The 26,744-nt window shown below is 37.4% G+C and overlaps 1 pseudogene; it reads left to right on the top strand.

Annotated features, from left to right (window-relative positions):
• Positions 1-3,031: 3,031 nt before the first annotated feature.
• LOC122639113 lies at positions 3,032-14,899 on the top strand (annotated as a pseudogene).
• The last annotated feature ends 11,845 nt before the right edge of the window (positions 14,900-26,744 follow it).

Genomic DNA, 26,744 nt, shown 5'->3' with positions numbered 1-26,744 from the left:
TGTAGAACTCTGGTTAATCTAATATTTCAATGTCAACAGATCACTTTTCAAAATTAGGTGGTTTAGACTTAGTATTTTCAAATTTTCAGATTCATATAAAAAAAGTTGTGCAATGACCAATGATGGCCCTTGACATGAAAAAGAGCGGTGAAAGTTTGGTTTTTTTTGACAGAATCAAAAATAAACTTCGAGTAGAAAAGTTTGAGTAAATAGAGTGTAGAGAGGTGGCAGCAAGGCAGATGTTGAGTGAAACGGAGAGGTAAGCAAGGGTAGTTTAGGGAGTTAGGATTTGCGGAGATAAAAAAAAGGTAAAAGTTTGATTTTTTGAGGGAATCAAAAGGAAATATCGAGTAAGGAAATTTGCGTAAATACAATGTAAGTATAGGGGATTGATAAAAACTTTCCTGTAAATATTAAAAATAAAACACAACCATTTTAACTTTGAAAATCCTTCTCAAGGTAAAAGAGAAAAAACCATTGGACCTCGTCGATGTAAAACTTCCACTATGATAAATAATGTGATTACAATTCTCTCTGAATAATGCTAGAAGCTACCAAAACATAAACCTTCTTGAATAAAAGAACAATTCACCAAATAAGGTGGATTAATTGGCTTAAAACACAAGTATGCTTAGGGTTTAAATACTTTTTCTTTAGATTGAGTTGAAAAGATTCTTCAGTCGATAACTAACCAATGGCAAGTGAAACAAATGTAATGTTGATAATTGTTATTGTGGTATTTGTTTCAAAGGGTGAAGATCAAAGCACAACCAATATGCAGTTCAAATGCATGTGTGGTACTGGGAGGACCTAGGAAATGACTATTTTTCATTGATGATGTAAATATGCAATCAATCATAGGTCGAGAATGGATTGATCTAATTACAGATCTGTGGTAAATATATACTTACTATAGAATGATTGATTTTCTCCAATGTCTTAACCTTGTCCTTCGAATTTTCATCATTTTCATACTTTTCTCCTCTTGAAACAACGTACACTTGAGTTCAGATTGGAAAGAAGAACAATTGAAGAGACCAATGATTGTTACTATGGGTAGTATATTTTCAATAACGTCACAGATCATGTGAAAACTTAGTGGTTCAAGGAGATTTTATAAAAAAATGTCATGCCAACAATGTGTAACATATTTTTTGTATTCACCTCTCACAACAATTACATGGAGAGATTTGTTGGTACTGGTTGACACATTTTTCATATATTTTTCAGTATTCATGGCTTGTAGCAACCCAAATGCTTGGATAGAGGAGGGAAGACTCATGGATAGCAGTGGTGTCTTCTTCGACTGAACGTTTCAGGTCCAAGTTGATGGGGGCTGTGTCGCAGAGAGAAAGTATTGTCACTCTCACGCAAACCCTCTCTGGTTCTCCTCTTGTCTTCCCGACCGACAAACCCTATCTATTTTGGTCTCCCATGCAAATCCACCTCTCTATCTCGTCTCCCGCCCTTTACAACATATTTTCGTATAAGTTTAAAAAAAAATCTCCTTAAACGTGCGAGCTGGACACCCTGGATCCCACCTTTTATAATATATATATTGTTTGAACTTTCAAGACAAAAACTGGACGAATAGTCATCATCATTATAATTTGAAAAAAAAAACCAAAAGATTAAAGGAGAAAATTTCTTCACCTTCCCTTGGTAACCTATCCGTTTAAAACCATGAATTTTGGGTGAGGGAAATCGTTTTATGGACCACAGCATTCCCTACACTCTCTCAAAATAATATTTCATAGGGATTGAATTCTATGTCTGGCTGCATAGCATAGGTTACCAACTTCCTGTCTTTTTCTCTTCTCATAATAAGGGATAGATAAGTCATTTCATAAGAGTGGAGGTAAGAGATGGACACAGCCAAGTGCCAGCGTATGCTACATAGCTTGGCAGTGTTCTTTGGATTAGGATCTTCTCCAGGAAGCAAGGAATGCCCAGGATGCTGTCAGCCATTGGGCTGTGCCGTACACATCTCTCAGCATGCACCGAGATGTGTGCGGCACAGCTCAACCGCTAGATGCCCCCTGGCAGCACCCTGGGCGCATGCCTCCTTGGAGACGAGCTAAATTCGTGTTCTCTTCCTCTATTTTTTTTTATTGGAAAAGGTTCTCTAAGTCTAAGGCATACCCTACACCCCTTCTCACTTGAATTATAAAAAAAAAAAAAAAATTAAAGATAAAAAGTTAATAATAATTTAAAAATAAATGTTAGAATGTGTAGAATACCGTGCTTGCTCTAAGAACCCTCTCCCATTTTTTAGTTACTTTTTTGAAAAGAAAAAATAACCAAAACTCGAATGTTCTAGGTCCAACAACTATGTTATTAGTTGTCTTCAACTTCATATCCTATTGCCATTCCGCGGTTCCTAAAGTTGGTTAACCTTTTGGGATTGACGTGTAGGGTTGCAATAGGGTCGGCTCGGGTTAGGCCGGGCCTTTTAAAACCTCAATCAAACCCTAAGTCCCCTTAGGCCCAGCTCGGTCCTTACTCAGAGCCAGAAAAATCCAACTTTGACCCGCCCTCAAGGTTAGGCCGGGCTGACCCTGATTGGCCCTTATCTAGGGGGGGGGGGGGGGGAGGGAGATGCTTGGGCTGGCCAGGCTAAGAAGAAAAAGAAGAAGAAGAAGGGAAAAAATAAAAAAAGAAGAAGATAGTGTTGGATTGGGTCAGGCCAGGCTCAGCCCGAGGCTTCAACTCTGTCCCGACCCAGCCCTGACTCAGGGCCCGAAGTTCCCAACCCTGACCCACCCTCAAGGCAAGGATATCTCAACCCAAGCCCTATTTGGGCTCAGGGTGGGCCCGGGCCATCAAGACCAAACTTGCACCCCTAGACGTGTGGTTTGAGTGATTAACAAAAAAAAAAAATTCTATCCTTCAAGACACACAGGGAAGATTCACTGGGTTGCTCACTTATATCCTAGACAATAGCAAGAATCGAGATTTTTTCTCGAGATGGGGGATTCAAGTTTCTTACTCACACCCAAGGATCTCCGCAGACACCTGGTTTCCTCCATCTATGGATTGGTACGCAATTAACTGTGATGGGTCTGTTCAACAGGAGATAGGCGGTTATGGTGCTATTGGAAGGGATCATTTGGGCAAAGCCATATTTGCTCTTGCAGGTGGCGTACAGGACAACAACATTGTTCTTGTAGAGCTTTACGCAATCAAGAGTGGCTTGTTGCGGGCCCGATCTTTGGGACTGTCGCAGGTCCAGGTTCGTTTAGATTCATTGGTGGAAATTAAAATGATTACTAGTAGCTTCCAGATTTCATGGGATGCTTTGTGGCTGGTTGAGGACATTTGTGAATTGAGGGATTCCTTTCGCAGTTGTATATTCATGAACCATGTAGGGGAGATCAATAGTTGTGCTTACTTTCTGGTTGGGTTCCTACACTCTGTTAGGGATGTAAACGGATCAGATTCGGCTCGGATAGTGCTATATCCGCATCCACTTCTGATTAGTTTTCGGACGAATTCGGATAGTGCTAAACGGATACGGACATAGATACGGATAGAATATTTTATCCGTTTACATGTAAATATAGCTTTTCGGATAGCTACAGCCTATCCGTATCCGCATCCGTTTAGCTTTCAGACAGATTTGGATAGTGCTAAACGGATACGAACACAGATACGAAAACAGATTTTGGCTATTCATTTTTACCCCTACACTCTGTTCAGGAAGTTCATTTTTGTATTGATATTCTTCTACTGGCTCTTTCTGGGTTGAGGCAGAATGATGCCATTGGAAAGAAATACTATAGGATGTAACCCCATAGTTTATCAAATATATTAATGCAAGCTCCCTTATAACCCCAAAAAATGTATATATTCAAATCCTCTTGTAATTTATTTTTTAAATGGGCTCCTTTAAATGGCCCTCTATTTTAAGTCAAATCCTTATGATCCATTACTTTCTCTTTTTGCACCCCTTATCTCAAAATATTTCAAATTGAAAGAAGTAAATGCATGTCTTATGCTAGCACCACAAAAAGGATAGAACGACGAGCATATAAGTTGGGTGGGTAGGGTTTTGAAAAATTGATTGGAATGGGCGCGCCACCCACCCACCCACCCAATATCATTACCCACCAACCCAGCCCCATTACCCACAACCCCCACCGCCACCTACCCCATCTGACCTTACTCATTGGCTTCCCGATACTGGTGCAACACAACATGCAACGTCTGATTTACAGTCTCTGTCATCTTATGCACCGTACAATGGTAAGAATAGTCTCATGGTTGGTGATGGTAATTATGTCCCTATTTACAATGTTGCCCGATCATCCACTGAATCGAAATATAAGGCTCTTGCCGATGCCTGTGCCGAATTGACCTGGCTCCAGTCTCTGCTTGGCGAGCTTGTCTTGTCCATGACCCACGTCCCCGTGTTATGATGTGATAACATCGGGGCTACATATCTCTCCGCCAACCCGGTCTTTCATGCCGTACCAAACACGTGGAGATCGATTTCCATTTTGTGCGTGATAAAGTTGCCAAAAAGGATCTCTAGGTCCGATTTATTTCCACAAAAGACCAGATTGCGGACATTATGACTAAGGGGCTCGGTACGACACGATTTTCTTTCCTTCGGGACAAGCTGAAGATTAAATCTCTCGAATCTTCATCTTGAGGGGGTGTATCAGTCATAACAGCCTTCCATCTTAGTTCTTTCCATCATTGCATGCAATCCCATTCAATCCTACCTTTCCATTATTGTATGCAATCCATGTGATCTCTATAATCTCTCTCAATCTCTATATTCTCTCAATCATATCTCTCTCTCTATATAGTAATGGTGATTGAGTTTCCAACTTGTGGATTCCTCTTATCTTCACCTATATAAATAAAATCTTGTAATCTCTCAAACTTTAAGGCAATAATATTATTTCACAATTCAATACACAATCACTCTCAAAAAACGCCATTGTACAAAAACGGCGGTACCTTTGCCGACATTTCTGCTGCACAAAGTATAAACGCCTTCTTATCATACGACGATGTTTTTTGGATCTATAGCTGCATTTAAAAACGCCATCATAGTCCCAGTTTCTTATAGAGAGAAAAGGGCATTAGGGTTTACATTTGGCATTTTGCATATGTTGTTCATGCTCGATGGTTATTTTTTAAGTTAGGAGTTCGAACAACTTCTGTTACAATATAGGTGTGTGTTTGGTTTTGTGGTTTCTTCCCCCCATCCCCCTCAAGGATTTGATTTATTTGTGTATTTTCACTGCTTGTTTGTATGTTGCCGGCGATTTGGCTGGAATGGAAGGCAGAGGTGAGTTGACAGCCATGATTGGAGGTTGAAAGGGTATGAAATAGTTGTTGGGATTGAAGCCTCAGTCAGTAGAGCTGAAGAGGAAGCAGATGGGAAATGGAAATATGAAAACAATGGGGTTCGGTGGAAGCCAAAAACCACTCTATTTAGCCATCAAGTTTCTGTTCCAAGGTGTCCAAACAGACATTGTCGACGTCGATGTGGCTCAGGTGATCAAAATGGGCTATTCTATTACTCTGTTTATTGTAAAGGAACTAGGGTTTTGAATAGGGGTGGTTGTTTGGTTTATTGAACCCTAAATCGTTTGGTTTGAAAGTAGAACACCTAATCGAAGCTTGACGAAACCAAAAGAGGGGCCAGATTGTTGCTTCATCATTTCAGCTTGAATTTGAATCCATTGAAGTGGATTTTGGTGGGTTTAACGGTAACATCTATTTGAATTTTTTTTTTCCTAGTCGAAAAAGCTTACCCCAAAACTCCATTTCTTTGAGGATTGAGAGAAACCAAGCAAATGAAAGAAGGAAAGAAAGGAGAGTGAATCAGGATTGCTTCCATGGTGTTCCCTACCAGGATACTTACAACTCATGGGGAAGATGAGTTGCAAGTTTTTTTTTTTTTTGCAAGGACAATTTTGTCAGTTCACGTCATATTTTTAACGTTGTTAGTCATAAACTGACGGAATGGGTGTATGTGTTAACATTTGTGAACCTCAGAGGGGTACGCAGAATTAACCAAAGTTGGGGGGTATAATTATATTTTCGTTAAACCTCAGGGGTGGTATGTGTAAATTACCCACAGCAAGAGCCTAGTACACTAAGACACTTTTTATATTGGAAAAAGCTTTTGTATGCAGCCAGTGCTTCAGCCATTGGTGGGGAAGAGAGGAAGTGTGCAATACATATCTGGCCCGTATTGAACGAAGGGCTAATATGCAGCCACGTATGCAAACCCCCATTTAGCACATGGTATCAATGGGGGTGTGGGATGAGGTATCATACAAGAGGAGCAGAGGCTCATTTCAAAGGACAAAAGAGAGAGACACACAATGAATGCTAGCTTACGGTACACTGGCAATGTGCCAACCTTTTTCCACGAGTGAATATATGTATGAAAAGGAAGAAAATAAATAACTCAAGGTGAATCAAAAGTGAACAACACATTAATGCAAACAAGAAGGAAATTTATCTTCGCTGCATTTAAGAGAATCAATAGACGGCTCTCCTCCCTATTGTTTGAAGTCCACATGGACTAATAAACAAATTAAGGAAGGAAAGTACAGAAAAAAAGACTAAAAAGACTATTGAATACAGTCTGAATAGAATTACAGTCCATACAAAACTATATAGACAGCTACCAAGAGTACACCCAGAGTAGTTGAAGCTGCTGCAGACCATAGGAAAAATTTAATGATGAATGACATGGTCTGGATGTTCCGACGACACTTTGAAATAACAAATAAGACTATGCCAGTAATGATGAAAGATGTGCATAGCAAGAACAGGGAGACTGCTAAAAGACATATTATTGTACACTGAGTGATTTGATTCTCACGAAACAATTGGCCGATACCCATTATCCCTGATACTGAGACTCCAATCGCTAGAGCCGCAACACTCATTGCAATTGTCTTGAGATCATCTTGATTTTCCTCCCTTGTGTTCGCCTCAGAATTTAAATCTGACCGTCATCAGAAGAAGGATTTGGTGTCATAATGATTAAAATTGCTATAATGACAAATAAATATAGGAAGAAAGGTTTAGTCTGGTGATCATATAATCCATCTATGGTCATGTGTCTATTTCTATCATATAATAGTTTCATGTCACACATCAATTTTTTCTACTCAAGTATATGACAACCAATGATAGGTAATAATTGTATCAAGAGTTCTACTTAGCTAGGTCAATTGGTTTTATTTATAGATTAACTACACTACTGTGACGTATTAGAATGGAAATCGCCTCCATAAATATAGAAAAAAGGACAAGTCAAGATTGTGTTTCTAATTCATATTCATATAATTTATATGATCATTGAGCGCCCTAAGCAGATCCACTTGATTAGAGGAACTTCACTCCCAAGGTTCTAAGCAGATCCACTCGATTTGACCTATGACATATACAAAGGAAACGTTTTTTTTTTCTTTTTTGTGGGTAATACAAAGGAACCGTTGATGTGCATAGAGGAAGGACCTTAGAAGAATATGCGTTTTGACTTATCAGAATCATTTGGTCCAAAAAGGGAAAAGGTGGGTATTGATAGTAAAATACTACATTACTGACCTTTAGCTAAAAAAAAAGGGTATTAGTAGTACGGTGAAGAGGCCCACTCTTTAGATCTCTCTAGTGCCCCCGCTCTCCTCTCAACTACAAGAAAACTACGATACTAATGTACAAGATTTAGTAGTGGTAATAAAATATGGGAGAAAGTTCTCCGTCTGAGAGTGTATTGTATGCCAGAACTCCCATGGGTCTATCTCTCTTTTCTCCATTTGAAAAGACATCTTTGTCCTTAGTTGAAGAGAAGAGAAATAGATACAGGGCAGTGCTGGCATAGGCCACACTCCCGGACATAAAACTACTTCTCTTATATACCGTCCCTATAGACAAATATACAGTCTTTTTAAAGCTATATTTTTTACCATTATTGATTTCCATTAAAAAATAAAAAAGTTTGAAAATCACAATGTTTTTGCATTGACCAATAATGGTTTTTGAAACAAAATCTTTTCCTGCAGAACTCTAGTTAACCTAATATTTCAATGTCAACAGATCTCTTCTCAAAATTAGGTGGTTTAGACTTAGTATTTTCAAATTTCCAGATTCATATAAAAAAAATTTTGCAATGACCAAGGATGGCCCTTGACATGAAAAAGAGCAGCGAAAGTTTGGTTCTTTTGACAGAATCAAAAATAAACTTCGAGTAGATAAGTTTGAGTAAATACAATGTAGAGAGGTGGCAGCAAAAGGCAAATGTTGAGTGAAACGAAGAGGTAAGCAAGGGTAGTTTAGGGAGTTAGGATTTGCGGGGAAAAGAAGAGGTGAAAGTTTGGTTTTTTGAGGGAATCAAAAGGAAATTTCGAGTAGGGAAATTTGAGTAAATATGACGTAAGTATAGGGGATTGATAAAAACTTTCCTATAAATATTAAAAACAAATCAACTCAACTACAAAAACACATAACCATTTTAACTTTGAAAATCCTTCTCAAGGTGAAAGAGAAAAAACCATTGGACCTCGTCAATGTAAAACTTCCATTATGATAAATAATGTGATTACATTCTCTCTGAATAATGCTAGAGGCTACCAAAACATTAAGAACAAAACATAAACCTTCTTGAACAAAAGACCAATTCACCAAATAAGGTGAATTAATTGGCTTCAAACACAAGTATGCTTAGGGTTTATTTACTTTTTCTTTAGACTGAGTTGAAAAGATTCTACAGTCGATAACTAACAAATGATAAGTGAAACAACAGTAATTTTGATAATTGTTATTGTGGTATTTGTCTCAAAGGGTGGAGATCAAAGCATAACCAATATGTAGTTCAAGTGCATGTGTGCTACAGAGGACCTAGGAAATGACTATTTTTCATTGATGATGTAAATATGCAATCAATCAAAGGTCGAGAAAGGATTGATCTAATTAGAGATTTGTGGTAAATATATACTTACTATATAATGGTTGGTTTTCTCTAATGTCTTAATCTTGTCCTTCGAATTTTCGTCGGTATCATACTTTTCTCCTCTTGAAACAATGTACACTTGAGTTCAAATAGGAAAGAAGAATAATTGAAGAGACAAGTGATTGTTACTATATGTAGTATATGTTCAATAACTTCATAGATCATGTGAAAACTTAGGGGTTCAAGGAGCTTTTATAAAAAAATGTCATGCCAACAATATATAACATATTTTTTGTATTCACCTATCAAAATAATTACATGGAGAGATTTGTTGGTACTGGTTGGCACATTTTCCATTTTTCAGTATTCATTGCTTGTAGCAACCCAAATGCTTGGATAGAGGAGGGAGGACTCATGGATTACGATTCATTATCGGATTGACCATATCGGCTATATATGGCTGATTCATATATCGGTACCGTGCACTAAAACCATGACCGGTAAGAATATTTAGCTATTTTTTTTTGGTAAGAATATTAGCTATCCATGATGGATTTTTATCGTCTCCATTACACAATCCACCATTGCACTCTATTACATATCTAATATGCTGACACGTGGTTGCTTTAAATCCAATGGCCAGTTTTGAATGCCAATATAGTAATGACCGGGTACGATTAATATGTCACCATTTTGCAGACTAATGGATACTACAGAGATACTACCATCAATTCAGATCGTCTACGGCCCAGCTGCCCGTAGCTGCCTGTGCGGGCCACATGCACAATGACCACCTTACCCCTGCTCGGGCAAGGCGTTTGGATAGGGGTAAGGCGGTCTTGGCACACGCAGCTCAGTCTGCACCGCACAGGCTGCTATGGGCAGTGTGCCTTAGAGGATTTGGATCCTACTACCGTAGATACAAGATGCAAAGACAGGATAGAGAAGGGAAGGTTTTAATAGGGTTTTAGATTCTTGATTGATGTGGGTAGATGGTAGAATTCAATAGTAGTGGTGGGTAGTCTTTAAGAAGGTTTTCAATTTTCAGAAATTGATCATTAATATATGTTACCATTTTGCACCTGAAATAACGTAGATAGGTTGCAGAGGAAGTCTAAAAGGCTGATAGTTAGGGTTGTAAACGGATCGGATTCGGCTCGGATAGTGCTATATCCACATTCACATCCGATTAGCTATTAGACGGATTCAGATAGTGCTAAACGGATATGGACACGGATGCGGATCAGGTATTTTATCCGTTTACACGTAAATATAGCTTTTCGGATAGCTATAGCCTATCCGTATTCGCATCCGTTTAGCTTTTGGACGGATTCGGATAGTGTTAATCGAATACGGAAACGAATTTTAGCTATTCATTTACACCCCTACTAATAGTTAGGGTACAATGACGAGACAGAGAAGGTTTTTACTTTTTAAGAGGGTTTCAAGTTTCAAAAATTGTCCATCATTAATTAGTGTTGGTGCCGTTTTGCACTGATAAGAGATGAATGGATACCAAGAGGAAGTCTGAAAGGCTTAGGTTGCAAAGACGAGGGATTTACAAAGGAATGTTTTTAATGGCAGTGGTGGGGTATCTTTGATTGAATTACGTTCGTTGGGAACTACAAAAAGTGTAATAAGAACCCAAGATTACATTAATGGAAGCTAATGGAAGAGGGAAAGGAAGGAGAATGAATTAGGATCGATCGGTTCCATGATCTTCCCTACAAGGATACCTGCAATTCATCTTCCCCAATCGATTTAGGGAAGTTAAGTTGTAGGTTTTTTTTTTTTTTTTTATTTATTTTAATGTAAGGGCAATTTTTTGATTTACGTTATATTTTTAACGTTGTTAATCATAAACTGACGGAATGGGTGTATGTTTTAACGTTTGTGAACCTCAGGGATACGCAAATTATCCAAAACTGGGAGTATAAGTATATTTTCGTTAAACCTCAGGGGTGATATGTGTAAATTACCCAAAAACAATTCAAATACAAGAATATCTCGGTGTTGATGCTCTTCCATAACATTCAGTCCAAATGTTTTTGCTCTTTAGCAACCAATAAGGTTCAATCTTTTTGCTTCACAACACACCGAGACTAATCAATGGTTCTGATTGGAGGATTTCTCTCTCATTTTTACATTTTTAACCCCAAACGATAAACAATTGAGGGGGTTGATGAGGAAAGGATCTATCATCACATCTAAAGGGTCTCTCTATGGTGTGCCATGAACCCGGTCTCATTGATGGTACAATATTATTCACTTTGATAGGTGAGTCTCACGGTTTTAATACATCATCTCAAATAAGGGAGATCATGGCATTTATACGTATTTCATGGCACATCCCATGCAATGTGGGATTTTTCCATAGTTCTACATCTATGTTCTACTATAGCTAAATTTTTTATAGTCAAATTCATCCTTTGCTCTGATATCAAAGAAGTATCATAATCCGGATCTACCAATGACACAGGTATTATCTTCTTTATCAGGTGGACCTCATCGCCTTAAAATGCGTCACACCAAGTAAGGGACGTCATAATGTATATATACAATATTCCATGGCACATCCCAGGCAATGTAAGATTTTTCTATGGTAATCTTTTTTTCTTAAGAATTTTTCTATATTAATACACCCTATGCAGACAGTTTTATATACTTGAGTAGTTTTTATCACCCTAAAAGTGTGATGATCAGATTGCAGAGCTTGACAATCCTTGATCTGGAATCATGGAGCATCAACCCTTTTCCCAAGATTCAATTCCCCCATTTATTGACTTGAACCAGACCACATCCGTTCTTTGAAAAAAATATGATCTTCTTTCCTTTTTCTAGCCCACTTTACCCAGGTGACGGAGAAAATCCAAAACAAAGATTCAATCTCCATTGGTATTCATGGTCAGATGGTCTGTTCTATCACGGCTCTTATAAGATAAAGAAAATTTCCAGCTTCGTACGACAGTTGAAGGCCCTCTGAATAAAAAATTATCCTCTGAGGTTCTCTAGCCGGTATAGTTCCCTAGTGCCTCTAATAAAAAGGGGATGAACCTCATTCGGGCAGGGGATAAGGTGGTCATTTCCTCCCCCATAAAAGAAACCAGACAAACTATACCGAACAGGCAACCTAAGAGGATAAAGATCCCCTTTGCATGGATACCATTGACGTACATTAATCTTTGGCCATGGATCACTTTAGCTTACTGATTTCCACTGACGTAGTGATTATTGGTGTGCTGAAAGAAAGAGAAAGTTGCCTCAAGGAGACAAGAATATCCCACTACCCAATGTTTGTGAGGGTATTAAACGTTGGTTCATGATGTCGGACGTAGAAGTCAAAATGAATCCATTTATTAAACAGTTTCATGTAATGAATTTAAAACTAAATTATTTATTAAATGGTTATGTATTTCATAAATGGTTTCATAGAAAATGTCACACCCAAAAACCTATTCTCATAGAAAAAGATAATAAATAATTATTTTAGGATCAAGTTTTCCTCAACAATGGTGAATGGGATCCTATTCACCATCGGGTTGGGAGAAGACAGGAAAAGGTATTAGGAGGGTATTTTGGAACATACGAAAATCCTAATAGGGGATTGTGAACCCTAGGATGGTGGTGAACCATCCTCTATGGGTGGAGAGAAACTTAACCCATTATTTTATATAAATCTACTATTCTACTCTCATAGAAAAAGGTATAAATAATTATTTTAGATATATATATACTCTCGTAGAAAAATATACAAATAATTATTTAATATAAACTTACTACATTGTTTTACTTTTGAATGATTACTTTTAGAAAAAATATTAACAATTTCTTCAATGTGAAAATGTGACCAAGGGGATGTCGAAGTTTTGGGAGGATGTTATTATTTAATGGGCAATAAGAGATCTTTACTTGGTCGATATTCTCTACACAAGCATCTGGGCCAATGGGGATGCATGCTTGGATATCTACCCAAGGGGCAGAGGAGTCATTTCACGATGCCCTGTGAGAGGGAACAGGAAACACCACCAAGTAGAGATCTTTTGATTTATATACATATAAATCAAAAGGAGAAAAGTTCTATGCACTGTAGTGTACCAGCCACGCCCAGACACAGTGGAGGCTAAAATGGCAGCTTCACCTCCTATGAAAAGAAAAAATTCCGCCCCCAATGATGCGTTTGTACATGCTCTCATTGCGTAGGGGCCACACTCCCCCTCAGAGACTGCTCTTCCAAATCAAAATTTTATCGGTTTAAACAGTTTTATTTTTTAAACAAAAAAATGAGCCACTTTAAATAAGCGTAAATTACATGACACCCCCTGAAAAATCGAACGATACTTAAGTCACCCCCTCTTATTTGAAAATACTCATCCATCCCCCTCTATAGTAACGGTGTTAACTTCAATCAAACTAAAAAGTAAAATGACATATTTACCCTTTAGGTTTAAACAGAATAGCTTCCTTATTCCAGGAATAATGCTTAATGCCTCCTCTTTGCGAGGGAGCCCATAACACCCGTATTATTCCATTCGAGTTTCTCATTACAAGCGTTTTGACTTTGGATGTTAAGTTGAAAGTTCTTAAGAGAATTCAACCGGGGAAAATTGAAAAAGTGGTCATCAATTTCAGGAAGCGATTCCATTCAAGGACGTTCACCTCCGATTGGGAAGACGACGATGTCGATGAAGCATGGCTCTGCTCATTGATCCACACCCTTGGAAATGACTTCTGAGTGCTTAAGTTTTTTTTGTAAATCCAACAGAGAACCCAATCATCTAACTTTGAAGGACAAGAAAGAAAGACAGAATTAATTAAAACCTAGAATCCAAAAAATAAATTAAGAAAACTGGAGCATTTATAGTAAGTTCAAGTGTCGTTAAAGAGATCAGGTAAGAAACAGTTCAATCCAAAACCTCCTCTACCCCAAATACATATATTACAGATTCTAAGAAATCAGAGGGGATCAGAATCGTCTCCAAGGAGTAGGGAACGTCCAGGGGGTTGCCAGCCGTTGGGTTGTGTCACACACATCTCAGGCGAGCGCCAAGATGTGTGCGGCATAACTCAATGGCTGGATGCCCCCTGGCAACACCCTGGATGCACACCTCCCTGAAGACGAGCTAAATACAATTAGAGGGCCCCTTGCTGATCTAGCATTTTGGAGAATAACAGAATAGATCCAACGGCTATATTTAAATTGAAAATTTTCACTTTTCACTTTTCAGTTTTAATTTTCACTTTCATTTTTGTCTTTTCATTTTCATTTTCACTTTCCTTCTTACACGAACTTCTCTTCCTTCTCTCTATACCCCTCCCACTATCAAGAGAAACGCACGGAGTCGGAGACGGTTCTTACTGCCGGAGTTGTTGCTGTGACTGTCAAACGACGAGTACAAGAGCCCCTGCAGCACAACCCACGACCCACTCCTCTCAAAGGTCGGGTAAGACAACGGCATTGGGGAAATGGGTTGCAGAGATCCGACTACCGAAGAACCGTACTCGGCTTGGGCTCAGCACTTTCGACACAGCTGGGGAGGCGGCTTTGGCCTACAAGGCCGCTTACAAGCTAAGAGGAGAGTTTGCAAGGCTGAACTTTTCCAATCTTCGACATCAAATTAACGTCGGAGGAGAGTTCAGTGATTATGAGCCCTTGTATTCCTTAGTGGATGCGAAGCTTCAGGCGATTTGTCAAGGCCTATCTACCGCGCAGAAACAGGAGAAACTAGGAAAGCCTGTGTTTTATTCCGATAAGAAGGCGAACGGTGGTCAATTGCATTCACAAGCGTGTTGGCCAAAAGACAATGTAGAATTTCTAGGAACGAAGGACTGTAAGGTGGAGAGCGCACCATCGCGAGCGATGAGTCTGTAGGGTCTTCGCCTGATTTGAACAAGCCTCCACGGGATTAGTCGGAGAATTTCATTTTGCAGAAGTACCCATCATAGGAGATCGATTGGAAGCTATCATGCGGTTGAATTTTATTGTATTTGCATTGTCCCTCTTTTCTATTTGGGATCTTGTTACTTAGCTGTTGGTTACTGTTTACTGGGTAATGAGTTTTTGACATTTGCAGAGCTACCTTGGAGAGTCTGGCAAGGTTAGAGTCAGTTAAGTAGAGAAAAAAAGATTCTGTCAATCCGGGCAGTGTGCAGCACTTGTGCAGCGCTTGGGATTGAGCAAGAGCTTTGACCGCCTTAGCCCTGATTGGGCAGGGTGTTGGGCAGGGGACAAGAGGATAAAAACGCCTGTTCAATCCCAGACGCTGCACACTGCTGCATGCTGCCCGAATTGTCAGCTAATTTTTTCTTGCTTGACCAGGTTGAGGTCACTATTATGTAATTGTCTAATCTTTACTTTTTGCTCTAATTTGTAATTTGTGCGTATTTTCTGAGGTGTATTTACTTGTCTTCTTCAGCATAAGATTGCAGTCTTTTGTGTTGTGTAAATCTTTGCAAAGCATGTGGTGGTGTGAGCTCAGCTCTTTAGTGACGGTGGTATTCACTAGTAAAGTCTTGATTCTTGATGGGAAAATGAAATCTTGATAAGATTTAGATGGTGAGGAATGAAGAATTGAGGATGGGCCTGCTTGTAATGTTGGAATAAACTTCCCTATGATGCTTACAAAGCCGCCTGTAAAAACCACAAAAAACTTGAGATTTGAGAATCTAATAGAAACTATGAACACATACAACGAACCTTACCTATAAGAGCATTGACCACAAATAACTTTGGGGAACAAAGGCTTGTTGTTTGGCAGGTAGCAGTAACACAAGGGCACAGGCAGGTCTGAGTCTTGACTCTTGACTGTGAGAGAAAAAGAACATATAATTTTGCTATTAGAAATTGGTAATTCCAGTAGCTACTGCAATGGGGTAATTAAAATTACAGGTGCTCCATCTCTGGCAAAAACTTTCTTCAGAGTGGCCAGAGACTAGAGAGAAATGAAAGGTAGATTGGGAAAGGGGAGGGAGAATGACAGGGACAGATAAAAATCAAAAAATCAAAAATCAAAAGCAAAAAAAATTAAAATTAAAATGCAAAAGTAAATTTTTAATTTGATTTTCTAACCGTTGGATCAGTCAGATACACGTGTCAATCATCTAAGAGTGTAATGGAGCAAAATGGAGTGTGTTAGTAATGGAGCAGATAAAAATCTCCTCTCCCCTCAACTACAAGAAAACTAAGACACTGAGGCAGAGGATTTAGCGGTGGTAATAGAATATATACCGCTCCTATATATAATCTTTTTGCAGTGATATACTTTTACCCGTTATTGATTTCCACAAAAAAAAAAATAGTGATTTAAATTTTAGACTTGGGATTTTCAAATTTTTTTGTTCCCATCACAATTTTTTTGCGTTGATCAATGATGGTTCTTGAAATGGAATATTTTTCCGATAGAACTCTGGTTAACCTAATATTTCAATGTCACCGGATTCTCCTTTCAAAATTAGGTGGTTTAGACTTAATATTTTCAAATTTTCAGATTCACATCACAAACTTTTTGCAACGACCAATGATGGCCCTCGACACGAAAAAGAACGGGGGGAAGTTTGATTTTTGAGAGAATAAAAAAGAAACTTCTAGTAGGGAAGTTTGAGAAAATATAGTGTAGAGTGGTGGCAGCTAGGCAAATGTTAAGAGATGCTAAGTCGAAGGGAGAGGTAAGTAGGGGGGTAGTTTAGGGAGTTAAAATTTGCAGAGGAAAAAGACATGTGAAAGTTTGGTTTTTTGATAGAATAAAAAAGAAACTTCGAATAAGGAAGTTTGAGTAAATACAATGTAAGTATAGGGACTAATAAAAATGTCCTGTAAAATATTAACACACTATAATAAATCGACTCAACCACAAAAACACATAATCATTTTAACTTTGAAGATCTTTCTCAAAGTGAAAGAGAAAAAATCATTGGATGTCGTTCATATAAAATTTCCACTATGATAAATAATGTGATTATCATTCTCACTAGAAAATTCTAGAGGCTACCAAAACATTAAGAACAAAACAATAAACCTTCGTGAATAAAAGAACAATTCACCAAATAAGGTAGATAACCAGGCTTCAAACACAATATGCCTAGGGTTTATTTACTTTTTCATTAGATTGAGTTGAAAAGATTCTTCAGTCGATAACTAACAAATGACAAGTGAAAAAAAAAAAAAAGTAATTTTGATGATTGTTATTGTGGTACTTGTTTCAAAGGGTGGAGATCAAAGCACAACCAATATGCACTTAAGGTGCAAGTGTGGTATTAGGAGGACCTAGGAAATGACTATTTTTTATTGATGATATAAATATGCAATCAAACAAGGGTGAGGAAGAATTGATCTAATTAATTAGAGACTTATGGTAAATATGTACTTACTATATAATGGTTGGTTTTCTCCAATGTCTTACCCTTGTCCTTAGAATTTTTGTCCTTACCACACTTTTCTCTTCTTGAAACAACATAAATTTGAGTTCATATTGGAAAGAACAATTGAAGAGACAAGTGATTGCTACTATGTGTAATATAATTGCAGTAACTTCACAGATCATGTTAGAACTTAGGGGTTCAAGGAGTTTTTATAAATAAACGTCATACCAACAATATGTAACAGAGTTTTCGTATTCACCTCTCATAACAAATACATGGAGAGATTGGCACATTTCCCATTTTTCAGCATTCATATCTTGTGGGAACCCAAATGCTTTGACAAAGGACTCATGGATTTTAGAAAACATTATTGGATCGGTCACATCAGTCGATTCATATACCAATACCTGGTCGATACTAGATCAGTTTATACAAAATTTTCAAGGCAAACTTAAAATAAAGGTATCGAACTCTTGGGGCGAAATTAACCGTCCGATCCAACTAAAACTGGATATGTGAGCAAAGGACTTTGGGATCTATTTGTTCACAAATTTTCAATCCAATCCTATCTATGACATTGCAGAAGTAAAACCCCAATCATTGCTTGATTATGTGAACCACCTGACCAGAAAATTTTCTTTCTTAATTTATTTCCCATTGTTTTTTAATCTAGCAACTTTTGTCATTTTAACTACATAATCATTGATCTAACCACGACCAGCTTCAACTTCCGCATCAAAGGAAAATTCGATAGAGAAAACTCTAGATAATCTAAAGACAACTATAATGAATGTTACAGCTCAGATTGGAGTCTTTGTACCGGGCATTTATACTGTATATATTGGACAATTGCTTTTTGGAAATCAAGTCACCGGGTTGTTGATGTGTACATCTTGTCTTAGTGGGATTTTCTTATTTGCACTCAAAAGCTCATTGGCTCCTTTTGATTTTAAGGGAAATTGAAGGGAAGAGGGAAGTGAGATTTTCAAAAAGAAACTTTTATTATCATTACCCCACATGGTTATGTCAGTAATTCCAAATCATCATATATTTGACTATTAAATTTCAGTGTACCTTCCATTCAAATCTCTTGGGTTTGAGAAGTAAAATAAAAATTAGGGTAAATTACACGTTATCCCTTAGTTTTCAAACAAAATTCAGATCATCCCTTGGTTTTTGAAAAAACTCAAATCACCCTCTAGTGTAGATCCCAATATGACAAATCAGTCCCTAACGTTAGTTTTATGCTGTTAAGGGATGATGTCACCCAGTTAAATAAACTTAAATCCCTAAACTACCATTTAGCAGTGTATTGTAAATTTAATTATAATGTTTTAATACAAGGATAAAATAGTCCTTTCACATTAATACCTAATAGCAGACTAAAACCGTTACTGTGGAGGGGGTGATTTGAGTTTTAAAAAAAACTAGGGGGTGATCTAAGTTTCATTTGAACACCAAGGGGTGACGTGTAATTTATCCTAAAAATTACAACTAAATATGGTAAATATGTAAAGTAGTTTAAACAATCATGTTGAGTAATAAATACAAAAGCATTGTATTGGGTAAATTACACGTCACCCCTGGTTTTCAAACAAAGCTCTGATCATCCCTTGGTTTTTGAAAAAACTCAAATCAGCCCCTCTACAGTAACGGTGTTAGTCTGCTGTTAGTTATTTGGTATGAAAGAACTATTTTACCCTTGTACTAAAACATTAAAATTCAATTTACAATACTACCCTTCCTTTATCTTCAACATTGTTCAAGGGTAGTTTAGGGATTTAAATTTATTTAATTGGCTGATATCATCACTTAACATCATAAAACTAATGGTAGGGACTAATTTGTCATATTGGGGTCTAAACTAAGGGAGTGATTTGAGTTTTTTCAAAAACCAAGGGGTGATCTGAGTGTCGTTTGAAAACTAGGGGGTCACGTGTAATTTACCCTTTTTAACTCCCTTCCCTTTCATATAATCTCCCTTGCAACCAAATGTAGCCGTCAAGAATTGCAAAACCGGGCAATCATCATTCAATTTTCCTCTTGTATGCAGCAGGTTCAACTACTTTGGGGTGTCCTCTTGAGAGCTATCTATATGGTTTTGATTATAATAGTCACATTGTATTCATTTTTTTTATATATTTTTCTTTTTCAATTTATTTGTTTGGAGAATGTTTTCTTTGCCGGGTAAGTAGGCTGCGTCCAAACACATAGGGATGGGCGAAATGATCACACTGCCTCCTGAATGGCAGGGCAGCCCCATGTGTCTAGGTGTAGGCTGCGCTGCGGCACAAGAACATCATCCCTTATTTGTTTGTTTGGGTGATGGGGGATTTTGTATTTTTTTAGGGGTAAATTACACATTACCTCCTGGTTTTCTCCTGGTTTTCAAATGAAACTCAGATCGCCCCCTTGTTTTTGAAAAAACTCAAATCATCCCTGATTTAGACCCCAATATGACAAATTAGTCCCTACCATTAGTTTTATGCTATTAAGTGATGATGTCAGCCAGTTAAATAATTTAAATCCCTAAACTACTTTTGACCAATGTTGAAGATGAAGGAAGGGTTGTATTGTAAATTTAATTCTAATGTTTTAGTACAATGGTAAAATAGTTCTTTCACAGACTAACACCGTCACTGTAGAGGGGGTGATTTGAGTTTTTTCAAAAATCAGAGGGTGATCTGAGTTTCGTTTAAAAATCAAGGGGTGATGTGTAATTTACCCTTTTTTTAATAGATTTTATATTTTAGCTGTTCATGGTTAATTAAGTTATACATGGATATGGGAAAAGGCATATTTACGGTATTATTCTGCTTGAGTAGATTACTCGATCAAACGAAGACTCCTTTGTTTCTAACGAGAGTGCAAGCTTTATACAGCCATATAATGGGCTTGGAGGGTTTGGCCCAGCCAAATTTAGCTGCGGTTTCTTTCCTTTTGGTGGGCAACTTTGAAGCTAGATAGGAATGGAGAAATTTGATTTAATAATAAGGGTAGACTTGGAAGTAAAGATATGACTAAAAATAGATGATGGGAGGTAAGATTATGGAAAATGTAAATGAAAAAAAGGGAGAATGTTTTCTATGCCACAGCGCAGCCTGTGCCCAGGCAACAGTCCGTGGCCAGGCGGGCAGGGTGGTCATTGCGCCCATCCCCATGTGCCTGGGCACAGGCTGCGCTGCGGCACAGAGCACAGAACCCCTAAATAAAAAAAAGGAAAAATGCACTCTCTCGAGTTACCTCTTAATCAAAATAGTACCACTTGCTAGTATCCTCTAGAAAAGGGTAGAGCAATTGGATACCGTCATGCAGTCTTTTTGTATCTAATCAGAAGGGGTTGAGTTGAAAATTCAGGTAGTTGAGCAAACGAAGGAAGCCGTCAGACAAAAACCCTAGAGTAAAGTAAAGTCGTTTGAAAAAGGTTACCTGATCCGGGGTGGACCGAAGTGCTTGTAGATTAAGAAACGTGGTGGTTTGCTACAATTCCATATGAGTCATATGATGGTTGATCTCACATCAATTGCAAAAGTGATTTGATGTGGGTTGACATAATCTTTGGCTCCCTCATGTTATAAATCGGTTCATGGGTTTGAGTTCTCTCAAGGTTGGTATCATTCACCGTGGTACTTTCTTCTCCGGCCAAGAAATCACAGCGATCTCAATCTTGGCTTTAAGCTAATCGGTTGGTTGTGGTCTTGACTCTCATAAATGTAGGATTAATTAAGACCCAATCAAATGGACCAATTGACACCCGTACAACCCAAATAGAGTTTTTGAACCTTGGAATCGCATCGCTATTGTTTTTTTTCATAGACAATGAAATGATTTTCAATCCAAAATCATTGAACATGTATATTTCCACATGAACTTATAAGAAACTCTGAATAGTGGTATGAAGCAAACCCGAAAATACAAATTCAAATATTTTTTAAATATTTAAATCTAAAATCTGAGAAATTAAATTATTCAGCCCTAATCCTTGTATATACTATATAAATATATAAATAAGGGGAAATACTCTTTTTCACATCCTTCTCTAGCCATTTCCTTGCCACCAAAAGCACCAATTGTGTTAAATCAACCACCTGTTGACTGTACAAGGGATATTGTTAAATTGGTGAATCCACAACATTAACTACAAATCTTAAACCACAAAATAGTCCACTTCAAAAAAAATATATATCGTGGATGGATTATGGAGATCGACATCATCCCAACAATTTCAAGGGTTTTGCATTCGTCACAGGACTTAGATTAAAGACAACCCTAGTAATCTGTAATTTCAAGGGATATTGGTTTTTTTTGGGGGGATCTTTATCCTCTCAATTACACTGCCGTACTTAACGTCAAGTACATCTAACAGAGGGGGCAGAAATGACTATCCTACCCCTTATCCGAGGTGCGGTTCACATGGGTCCACCTCCCTCTATTAAATGTACTTGACGTCAAGTACGGACAGTGTAATTGAGAGGATAAAAATTCAGGGGGAGGGGACAAATGTATTCTTCAAAATCATGGGGCTCTCGAGTCCTTTCCAAGTTATTGATTAAAAAAAAAATAGATTATAAATCGGTTAGGGAAAGACTACATCATAAAATAGAAAACTGTATGTTGTGTATATCCGCCATTCCGTGATATCAAAATTCAGTTAACCTTTTAGGATTGGCGTGTGGTTTGTGTGATTACCAAAAGAGAGATAGGCTCTTGTAATGAAACAATCAAGAGACACGAAGGGAAGGAGTTGTCCAATTGTAAATAAATTCCATAAGATGCAGTCAATATTGCACACTCGATCCCCCACATATCATTGTTCATGTTATAGGGTGATATGTCATAAATGCTCCTCCTCCTTTTGTCAGATTCCAAGGGGGTTCCACTATTAAACTATAAAGTCCTAACTATCTAATAGTATTAGTTATTTTTAATCATCCACACTTCAAATTGCAGTAATCGAGACCAAACCATCTAGGATAACATTCCTATGCCAAGGCCTCATAATGACTGTAATCACTATTAAGCCCTAAAAAATGAAAACACTCAAATTATCTGAAAAATTTACAAGCCACAGCTACCAAAAAATGAAAATACTCAAATCTTATTTTTCTTTACCCAATTGTAATGTGTGATCATAAGATTGTAAAAGAAAAGGCTAAAAATTTTTCAATAATTATTTTAATAGAAATGAAGAAGAATGATTAATCATAGAAATATGTGGAAAATATAAGTACTTACTATATAATTGTTGGATTGTTAGCTGAAATAGCTCAATTGGTTAGAGCGCGTGGCTTTTAACCACAACTTGAGAGGTCCAATTCTTCATTCTAGTGATAATTTAAAATTTTCAGCCACTATATAATTGTTGGTTTTCTCCAATGTCTTAACCTTGTCCTTGGAATTTTATCGGTCACAATACTTTTCTCCTCTTGAAACAACATAACACTTAGGTTTAGATCGAAAAGAAGAACAATTAAAGAGATCATTGATTTTTACTATGTGCAGTATATTTGTAGTGCTTCCCTAATCATGTGAAAATTGGGGGAGAGGGGGGAGGGGGTCGATGGAGTTTTTATCAAAAAATGTCATGCCAACAATGTGTAACAGTTTTTTGGTATTTTCCTCACACAAAAAATGCATGGAAATATTTGTTGTTGCTGCTAGCCCATTTTTCAGTTTTTTCAGCAGTCATGATTTGTGAGAACCCAAATGCTTTAGATAGAGGAGAACTAGGTCATCCTTCATCTATGTATTTATGCATGGCTATATCGGAGATGAACATACGCTTGTTCGTCAATAATATGTTTGATATTATGTTCCATATCCATAGAATCAGACATAGAAGTGGAAGTAGAACCAAAGTACTCATGCTTTATCCGAGAAACAATAAGTACAAATAATCCATACCTAATGTACCCTTTCCAATGAAGACATTATTCTTAGAAATTGAATTTTCTGCTTTAAAACAGAGTTTAACCCCTTCCTGGTTCAATAAAGATTCGTATATAAGATTCTTCATTATGTCAAACATATGGAACACATCATTAAAGGCTAGGACTTTTTTGGGGTTCCATTTAAGTAGAATCGTCCCTTCTCCTATAACAGAAGAGAAATTAGTATCTATTCATTTGTCATACCCTATATATAGGAGTGTTGGCCTCAATATTAGAATAATATTAAATTCTTCAATTTAGTTGTATAACCAATGCTTAAGTTGTTGCCCCACCTTTTAGAGATTCTACCAAAATCAGACAAAGGAATTCCATCTCGGATCTGAAAAGCAATCAAATGTTATATTGACCATTCAAAATTCTTTTTCTTTACTCTGAATATTATTTGGGACCCGGGTAAGCCCCTAAACTTTATTAAAATATAAAGCCAATATGAACAAAGGTGGGACGTATATAACCTGTGTTACCCTAACCCATGGAAAAATAATCATTCTCAACTCAAATACAAAATATATTGGGCTTCTATCAAAAAACAAAAAGAAATACAAAATAAAGAACGAAATAAGTTTGGATTGGGCTTCAAGGAATAAAACGTTTGGGGTAAGATTGTTGATTATGGTAGAGGCGATGATATGAGGTATATTATGTAGTTCAATTTGCTGGTTTTCACATACACACGCAAATACAACAAAGAAAAAGAAGAAGATGATGTTCCAACTTGGGTTTGAGGAGGTCGAGCAGAGCAACCAAGTTTTTATGGGGATCAATATTAATTTGGTAGTGGTTTGTTCTTTATTTGGTTGAAAGTAGTGATTTGTTCAAACATGGTTTGTTCCGGAACAGACGGAACATCAAAAATATGTTCCATCTATCCTGAATTCCTGATCTGGGGGTGTTTGGGGTTGGTCTATTCTCTGGGAACATGAAATCAGATCTGATTTACCAAACAGAATTTCACTTCTATTTTACTCTCGCAGAAAAGGAATCAGTGGAATCAAGAATCAGGAGTGTATTAAACTGAGCCTAAAACTACCCAAAACAACGGAAATGCACTGAACAACATGAAGCATTGGAATAGGTTCTGATCCCCTCCCTTCTAAATTACTGTGTCTTGCTAATCTTCTTAAATCATGGAACAGAAATATTTTTGGGCACATTGATTTGATTAAAAATAATTTGATGGAGTGCTTCTCCTCTTTGGAATCTAATGTCTCTCCCCCATGTGTCTGAACTCAGACAATCTCTAATCAACTGAAATGGATTTTTTATGCGAAGGAGGTTTTTTTGCTACAAAAGTCCCACCATATTTATATTAGGGATGGCGATAGAAATACGAGATATTACCACACTGTGTCCAAAGCTAATATATGTAGAAGGAAAATTGATTTTTGACAGATGAGGATGGGATTAGAATTGAAGACCCCAAATGCATTGCTCATGCCTTTGACTCCCACCTCAAAAAGATTTTTACCACTTCGAACCCTTTGGATCCCTATTTCGTGGAGTGCCTCTTCACTCTTATAATTTCTGACACCACTAGCTCTGTTATCTGTGCTTCACCATCTTTGGATGAGGTAATTAAGGAATTCTGTTTTTTTCCTTTTGGCCCTTGGAAAGCACCAGGCATGGATGGGTTTCAAGCTTGTTTCTATTATAAGTTTTGGGATCTGGTGTCAGGTGATGTGATGTCTTTTGTTCAAAACTTTTTCTCTCATGCTTCTCTTCCTGTTGGGGTTAATCACACTCTTGTTCGTCTTATTCCTAAATCGGATACGGCTTGTAAGGTGACTGACTTTAGGCCTATTAGTCTCTATAATGTTTCTTATAAAATTATTGCAAAAATTCTTGCAAACCGTTTAAAATGTCACCTTATTTCTTTCATTTTCCCATTTCAAGCTGCGTTTTTTGCCTGGGCGGCAAATCTCTGATAATATTATTATAGCTCAGGAGATCTTTCATTATTTAAACCACAAAAAAGGTAAATGTGGCTTTGTTACAATCAAACTTGACATGTCCAAAACCTATGATAGACTTGAATGGTCTTTTGTTAAATCTATTTTTGACTTTTTGGGTTTTGGGGATAAATAGGATCGCATAATTTTTTCTCTTATGTCATCAACTACTTTCTCTATAAAACTGAATGGTAGTCCTTCTGATTTTTTTATGGCCTCTAGTGGTATTTGCCAGAGATGCCCCTTAAATCCTTATCTTTTCATTTCTGCCATGGAAGTTCTCTCCCGATTACTAGCTGCATAAAGGGAGCTAAATTTATTCCATGGAATTAAAATGGCTAGAAATGCTCCCAAGATTTCTCGCCTTCTTTTCGTAGACGTACATTCATTTTTTGTAAGGCCAATGCTGAAGATCTGCATATCATCAAAGCGGTTCTTGATCTCTTTTCTAACTTATCTGATCAAGAAATTAATCTCGCAAAAAAGTGGACTATGGTTTAGCAAGAATGTTTCTCTTAGGGAAAGACATTCCCTCTACTTGGTCATTGGCATCAAGGAGATATCCAAGCATTCTTCCTACCTGGGTGCTAATCTGTTTCATTCCAGATCTAAGACTAAGGATCTAACTTTTATTGTAAATTATAATTCTAATAGATTTGTAAGTTGGAAAATTAATTTTTTTATCTTATGCAGGTTGTAGGGTTCTGGTTTAGTCGATGTTTTCCACCATTGCTGTTTACCTTATGTCCTGTTTTGTGTTTCCCCAAAAAGTCTACAGGAATCTTGATTCCATCTGTCTTAAATTTTGGAATGGTAGCAGTCCGAATTCCAGGAAGAGGTCCTTGATTGCATGGGACAAGATTTGCCTACCGGCTAAATATGGAGGAATGGGCATTCGAAAGGCCTCGGTCCCCAATTCAGCTCTTATCCTCAAACTTGTGTGGCGTTTGATTTCTCAATCCAACGCTTTCTCAATCCAACGCTTTATGAGCTCAAATTCTTAAAGCCAAATATTTCACTCATCAATCTACTTTCCATCCAAAAATTTTGGTGAAACGAGGATCATGGTCTTGGAATAGCATTGTCAGTATTTTACCCACCCTTAAAGGTATAACTTTCCGATTAATTGGTAATGGTAAGCAAACTTCCTTTTGGGATGATCCTTGGATCCCAGCTATTAAGGACTTCTCAATTCCTCCTTCACTTAACTTAAATCAGAGAACTGATATGGTAAGTCAATTTAGTCTATCTAATCGCTGGAATTTTCCTTTACTTTCTTCTGTCCTGCCTAATTGCTTCATTCATAAAATCAACAATATTTAATTATCTGCAAATGAAGACACCTAGTGGAGTATACCCGCCAGAGATGATCTTCTCTCAACTCATCGGGCTGCTCTTTGTCTTACTTTGAATAAAAATCCTATTCATTTCATATCTAAGAATGTAACCTGGTGGAAGTTTTTTTGGAAATTGAACTTGCATCCTAAATTTAAAATGTGTTTTTTTTTTTGACGTGTTTTACATGCAGTTAATCCAATCAAAGGGATTATTTCAAAATGGGTC

Source organism: Telopea speciosissima, chromosome 9 (genome assembly GCF_018873765.1).
Source record: "Telopea speciosissima isolate NSW1024214 ecotype Mountain lineage chromosome 9, Tspe_v1, whole genome shotgun sequence".
In the NCBI taxonomy this organism is placed as follows: Eukaryota; Viridiplantae; Streptophyta; class Magnoliopsida; order Proteales; family Proteaceae; genus Telopea; species Telopea speciosissima.
The sequence above is the reverse complement of the archived record's forward strand: the minus strand, read 5'-3'. Positions and strand labels throughout refer to the sequence as shown.